The sequence below is a fragment of the Solanum pennellii genome, chromosome 1 (genome assembly GCF_001406875.1).
Source record: "Solanum pennellii chromosome 1, SPENNV200".
Taxonomy (NCBI): Eukaryota; Viridiplantae; Streptophyta; class Magnoliopsida; order Solanales; family Solanaceae; genus Solanum; species Solanum pennellii.
This window is the reverse complement of record NC_028637.1, coordinates 56,175,163-56,183,003: the sequence shown is the minus strand read 5'-3', so window position 1 is coordinate 56,183,003 and position 7,841 is coordinate 56,175,163.

Genomic DNA, 7,841 nt, shown 5'->3' with positions numbered 1-7,841 from the left:
GCATTAAACGCTATGCAATTGCACAACTAGGAGAGTGATGATTTCTTTATAATTTAAATTGATTTTATGTAACGGGTTTGAGGTTGTTTTCATGTGCCATAGCTTTATGTAAGGCATATAACTCCGCAGTGATATCTTTAGCTTTGTATAAGTTCCCCATAAATCCTTTTATCCAATTCCCATCCCTATCTCTAATGACTCCTCCCATATATTCCATTTATACCAGTTGCCTTGTATGATGAACCATCCGTGTTTTTGTAGCTTGTGAGTGGGTTTTGATTCCCATTTAATGGATACACCATTTGATTTGATTTTGGTCAGTCTTGGCTATGAATTTCATTGCATGAATTATAAGGCGTATTAGGATTTATGTTTGTTTCCTTTTGATTGTGGTGATTTTCATTCCTATTCAACCAGATACTTCATAAATAGAGTTTAGGTTTCTTACTTTTATGTCCTTCCTCATGAGGAACTCTAATCATTTTCTCCCTTGTCGTAAAGCACAATCATTTGAAGTAAAGCTTATTCATATCTTACGCTAGAGTCTTCTAGCTATGATGCATTTGATGAATATAGGTTGGAAAGATTCTGATGAGTCACATATGTGAGATTAACTACTCACATCTATCCCTAATGAATTTAGATAATGGTATGTTGGTAACCTCCCACTAGAGAATCTAACAGAGACATTACTGTGGATATTTGGACCAAAAATGTGACATTTCATGCCCTCGAAGAGTGCTTTATCGTGCTAGGTCACTAACATATCCTTATGTCATTATTTGATCCTAAGAATGGTTTGGATCGAAACAACTTTCCTGTTGAGACCCTTTATTTTAATTTCTGTCCGCATGGAATTTTCATAGCCAATTTTCCATTTTTGATAGAAGGTTCTGTCTTTGGTACTACTATTATTTTACACGATCTAATAACTTCCATAGCGTTGGCATAACCACAAGAAGTACCTGCTTTTGTTAGGACAACGGAGGCCCCATATGTAATTAAAGGAGGAGTTTGTTGTTTTATGATGTCTGTCTGTTTTATTGATATGATGATATGCTAAGTTGGTTTTTAATATGTCTTTTGTGTTGTTATGAATCTAGGATGCCTTGTCTTTTGTAATTTTCATAGGAATATAAAGGCTATTGATCTAGTTTTTTACTATTTCTGGGAGCTCGAGAAAGTTTTTTTTTTTTGCCAAATTGCATTCATGTTGCATTAAGGGCCTCGATATCATTTCTCTAAAAGTAATGTTGTTTGGGAGCCAAATATCGAATCATAGTGAGATATTTGTCCCAATCCCAATAGAACATCTTAAGCCTTCTTTACATACCTCCCAATCCTTCGCGATATTTTACCATGACTTGGCTTTGCCTTTAGGTCAGCAGGGAATATCTCAGTTCTTATGCATTTGTTGATTAGGATGGAGGTCCAAATTGAGTTTGGTTTTGTAAAAGCTCTCTATGCTAGTTTGGATAAAAGGGCTTTATTCTTAGTTTCCGATCTTTGAACTCCTAGACCCCCTTCGTCATTCACCCTAGTCATTGTCTCCCACTTGATCATGTGGATTTTTTTTTTGCATTAGTAGTTCTCCAAGTAAAGTTTCTTTGAATTTAATCTATTTTTTTATGATACCTTTGAGGAGGTTGATGTATTGCATTACATGAGTGGGAATGTTATTTAGGCTAATTTGGCCAAGGTCGTTCTTCTAGCCAAGTTTAGAAACTTGTTTTCCACCCTGCTAGCATTTTTTTTAGATTATCTATGATAAATTGGAAATTATTAATGCTTGGGGCCTTCATGAAGATTGGGAAACCTAAATACTTCCCCAAGGACATGTTAGGCTTAATTCCTAGATAGTTGAAAATTTCTAGTCTAAGGTCTTTTATGCAATTTTTGGAGCAAAACATTTTTGATTTAGGGTAGTTAATACTTTGGCAAAAGTTTGACAGAAGATACCTAGGAATTTTCTAATTGTATAGGTTTTTTTTCTTGTTGGCCCTACTCATCAATAATAAAGTCACCTACAAAGAAATATGTGACAAGGATGGGATTTTAATCATAATTTTGATAGCCTTCCAATTCTTTGCATGTACTTCCGTTTGGATTTGTCTAAAAAACATCTCCACACATAGGATGGACAAGTATGGAGTTGTTTTATTCCTCTACATGGAACAAAAATATTCATCATGTTCCCCATTAACTAGGATCGTTGCACTACTTGTGGAGATGCATAGTTAGGGTGTCATGTATGAAAAACCATTCAATCTTATCGTAAGTAAGATTTTTGTAGATCGATTTTTGAGAATCATATTAGCATTCTTCCCTTTCATTTTTTTGGAAGTGGCTAGTAACTTGGATTATTATAGTATTATATTTGGCTTGTCTATTTTTTAAGAATCTAGATTGACATGGTCCTATTAGGGTGTTCATAATTGGCTTTCGGCGATTTTCTTTAATTTTGATAATAATTTTAGATGTGGTATTACATGGGCTAATGGGTCTAAAATTCTTTAAGAGTGTTATCTGTTTGAATGAAGAGCTTTTAAAGTTAGGAAGAATTTAAGAGGTAATATCTCCAAAGATCACTCAACTTTGTGAATTTACCTAGCAAAGTGACTGACCTTTGTTTTGTATCAATAAAATCACTAAACTTAGATATTTCTATCAATAAAATCATTCAATCAAATTTATTATTTAAAAATATATTGACATAGAAAAATAAATTACTATTATATTTTTATATCATATAACACGGACCCACAAATAAATAAAATCAAAGAAAACTCATTAAATCACGACAAACCAAATCACACAAACAAATACTTTTTTTAATGATTTTGTTGAATTGATTACGTCTTGATTTAATAAATAAATGAATATTTTTTCTTGGTGAAATATATTTTGGTATTATTGTAATACCATAATAATTTGTCTCCTTCGTAAAAAAAACGAGTACAAGTACTATAGCAAAACAACAAATTAAATTCAAAACAGGAAGAAAAACAATAAACAAGTATAAAAAATAGAACAAGTATTTATTAATTAAGTTCTTCGGCGTATAATGTATTTTTAGATGTTTCTTTCTATATATAATAGGTAAAAATCTTACTTTTCCTTCGTATTTCACTGTTTGCTAACATTAGATTTGTTTTGTTTAAGCTTGATTTTTTTTTTAAAATTGTTAATAAATAAGTTTTGAAATTTGAAATTGTGTTTGAACATACATTTTAGTTATATTTTTTAAAAAATTTTTATTTATGAGAGAAAGTTAAAAGTTTTTAAAGAATTTTCCTTAATCTTATTTATTTGTGGGATTCATATAAAAAAATAATTTATTTTGCTATGCCAATACTTTCTTTTAGTAATAGATTTGATTGACTGATTTTATTGATAGTTAGGTCTAAGATTAGTGATTGTAGTGATATAAAACAAAGTTCAATCACTTTGCTTGATAATTTCAAAGTTGGATGACCTTTTGAGATATTAACTAAGGATTTTACTGCATTTTTTTTATCTCAATTAAAGATGAAATATCTCCAAGCAATAGGAGATCCAGGGATTGTTCGTGGGGTTCTAAGGATGAGGAAAAATGATGAGCTTCTTGAGATGATTTGAATAGATTGGAGAAGTAACAATAGACTTGGTTTTTAATGCCATCATGATGTTATAACCACTGCGCATTCTCATTTTATGGAGAAATCATATGGTTTCTACGTCGTCTGTCTCCATCGTTGAGCCAATTTACCTAGATTATAATTTTAAAACATCTTTCTCGAGTTTTAAATTATGACTATATTCCAATATAAGGGTGACTTTTGATTCATGAAGGAAAGAACTGGTAATTTAGTTAGGGGATCTTTGTATTCCTTCTAACCTTTTCAACGGATTCCTTTTTCTTTGACGAAGATGTTTCCAAATTTAGTTTTCTATACCGAAACATTGGTTCCAAAGTCAGAGATAGCTCCTGATATAACTTCTTTCTTGTCCCAATTTTTTATGATAATATCTTTTAGATCTGGTTGTGATGTTCACATTGTTTCAAAGAGGAATAGCTTAGTACGCTTAGCAGACCTAGCCTGTATGAAGCATAAAAGGAGGGGACAATGATCAAAGTGTGTTTAGGGTAGGTGATGACTCAGGCGTTTGGAAAATAGTGTATCCATTTTCCGTTAGCCAAAAAAAGATCTAATCTTTCAAGGATTAGCTGATATTTATTCTTAAAAAGTTTATTTAGCCAGGTACATTTTCCACCCTTCAACCCCATGTCTATTAGCTTGCAATAATTGACTACATCCCAAAACTCACTTGTGCAGACTTATTAATAAGCCTTCCTTCTATTTTTTTTCAGCTCTAGACAAAAGTTCATTAAAATCTCTTCCTACTATCCATTTATTATCGTAGTTGTCTTTTATTTTCCTAAGGTTATCCTATAGTATTTTACACGAGTTTCTGTAAGTACTAGCATAAATGCAACTAAGAATCCATGAGTCATTAGTTCACATACCTGGACCATTGCATGTATTCCCTACCCAGTTGTAGGAATGTTATCTAGTTCCAAGATAGAGTCATTCCAAAGGTTTCACCAGAATTGCCTATTACTAGGACTTGGATCATCCTATTGAAAGGGAAGTCGTCTACTAGTTCCTGATGGTTTTCCATTTTAGTTTCTATTAAAGCAACAAGGGGTAGTTTACTTAAATCCATAAGACACCTAAAGTTTCTCCTAAATTCTGGCTTGTTTCCTCCTCTACAATTCTATATTATGACATTGGTACTGGGTTCAGTTGGTCCCGATCCCTTATCTATGGGTTCATTATTACTATAAATCTCCCTAGATCTAGGTTTATGGAGTTCTTATATCTAGCGAGCTCTTTTGTTGGTTTGTAGGGCAGATGAGTGTGCATTTTTTCTTACAAATCTCCCTTTGAATATCATTAGTTTTATACCCTTTAGAATTATGATTTTGTTCTTGTTTCTCCATGTGACTAGGGCCTCCTCTAACTCCCATGTGCTTAGATTCACTTCTATGTTTTGCAATAAGTTCTCTGGGGGAGGGGAACAATGGGGCTGTGACGATACCTGATATGATGAAGCTACATGGTTTGGAGTTGTTAGAGTGTAATCTCTGTTGTACTCACATGGACTATGGGTGGGCTGACTGGAGGTACCTTAGAGTTATCATGAGGTTGTTCATGCGAGTTATCACTACTTTTGGGATCTATTGAGGAAAAAAGAAGGGAGGCAATCTAACTGGGTCTAAGATTGTTACCTAAATCAATGGGTTGAGTAATAACATCTCCAAAGTAGGGAAATTTAAAAGATAATATGGGGAAACAATAGAGATAGGTAAGGTTGAAGAACAGAGGTCATACAAAGATGGGTATTTTAGGCTTCCATTGCTAGTCTCATTCCTTTTGAGACTGCCTGAGATATAGTGGTCGTGTTTGGACAACTATGATAACTTGACCCTCCATAGTCGTCGAGAAGGACATGTCATGATCTTAAGCCTATTTCCACCCAAGAATGTGGGATCACATTTTGAGGGGGATTCTGAATGGTGTAGAAAGTTATCCCTTCTATTGTTACTGAGAAGGTTTGGAGGGGAGGAAAGAGAGCTCGGAAGGGGGGTCTGAGTGTGGATGGACGAGTAGTGCAGCGGAATGTTCCTATTCGAAGGGGATTTTTTTTGTTGAGATGAGAGTGGAAGATGAGGCATTATGACTTAAAGAGGGATGTCATTAGTAATTTCATTAATTGGAATATTGACTATCTTAGAGTGTTTATTGCTCAAAGTGGTACTAGGAATATTCAAGCTATGTTGGATTTTATCAATAAACGGGGTTTCTATAATTGGAAGGTCATCTAGATTTTGTAGGGGGCCACTAGGATGTAGGGACATTTTTCTGTCACCACATAAATTATAATTAGGCCTGCTAATATTTGAAGTGTTATCTAGTTGAGTTCAATTGTACATATTAGTGGCGTAGGTAGTGTCCACATGTTTATTAAATATTGATTGTGTTGTGGGTTTTTTACTTTCTCTAGAGACCGAAGAGTCGATTATCATTCCCTCTATGTGGGTAGAGTATGCAATTGTTGGTATTTTAGGGGACAACTTAGGGGGCGTTATAGTATGGTAGGGCATCGAACATGGTTTTTTTGTTTGTAAAATCTCTGTTCTTGTGGAGCACTCAACTTGGGGATTATTATAAGTATTTTTCATAATTTAGTTCCTTGATTATTTTATTTATATAAACCTTTATTTCGTCATTTGACCTAACGTAAGAGAGTCTACTCTTTTGCACTTCATTTGCCTGACCTTGGGATCGAGTAACCGGAGGTTGCATATCTATTTGTTTTTTATTGAGACTGAGGGTGTATCTCCTTGATTTGGATCTGGGAATAACTACTTGGATTAATAACATTTATGTGACCTTATGATTATGTTTATGAAGATCCATGGCATCGATTATCTTGAAACTTTACGTAGATTTAAAAACATGGGATTTACCTGTAGATGCTTCAAATAAATCAACGTTAATACAAATTTCATTCTTGTTTCCAGGTCGTTTGTTTTGTTTGGATCGTCTGAAGTAGTTTATTGTTTTCCAAATTTTACTATTTGTTACTATAGTGTACCTCAATGTTCTGTCTCTCCTCATGCGGTTGATTAGTGTCTTGATATACCGTGGTTACACGATATTTTTAATGCTTTTTCCTTAAGTTTAGTGTGTCCAAAAGCCTTTTTGTATTAATTTTTATGTAAGTTTCTCTTTATTTGCAGGAAATCTGTCTAAAAGATGAATGCGGAGGTTTTTGAGCAAGAAATGCAAAGAAGTACCACCTACGAAGCTTGTGATGGTCCGTCGTGCATGTGACGGTCCGTAGGTGGCACCGTAGTGAAGCTGCTGAAGGAAGATGGGGAAGTCTGACCGGGTAACGGAGTGTGTGAAGGACCGTCGTAGCCATGACGGTCCGTCCTGCTGGTTCGTCATGAAGATCAGAGAAGTAGTCCCAGTACCCAAATTCCAAGAGTTCAAGTGTTATGGAACGGAGACCCTCAACGGACCGTTGTGCCTGTGACGATCCGTCATACCTTCCGTCGAGGGTAATGAAGAGAGCATCAGAAGAATTTGCAAAGTATGGGACGACGGAGTCCATGACAGCCCGTCGTGACCACGACGACACGTCGCGAGCAACGTCGACCTAGCCGCGTTTTGACAGATTTCCTGCAAATAGATTCCTTGTTTAATTAGGTTTATATTTTTTATAAATAGTTCAAAAAACCTCGTTTTTGGGGTGAGACTTTTTGGTTGTTAGACTCTTTAATGGTTAGAATCTTTGGTTATTTGAGAATCTTTTGTGGATTAGACTTGGTGATTATTATTACACTTTTGGAGAATCTTTAGTCTTCAATTAATTTCAGTAATTGATTGTTGGTGATTTTGTTGATTAATCAAGTGAACTTCTGGATTTTATTCTTTCTCATTGAAGTAAGTGCATGAATTCTTATATTACATATTTGAATATTGTGATTATGACTATGGGTAACTAAACTCCATAACTAGGGTTGTGGGAACCATAGGCGAATAATGAGGTAAAATCTAACTAAAATAACAATTCTAGAATGGTGTCTTGCATGTATTGATAATTCTTTCGTTTAGAAGTTTTTTTAACGGATGGCGAACGTTAGAACTCGCCTTAATGCTACTTGCCAGACCAAGGAGGTAGATAATATGAAAAGAATTATCAACATATATTTAGTGTATACTATCTAATAGACTAGTATTGATTGGTACGAGGTAATAACTTAGTCATATATCGAATACGATGCTTAA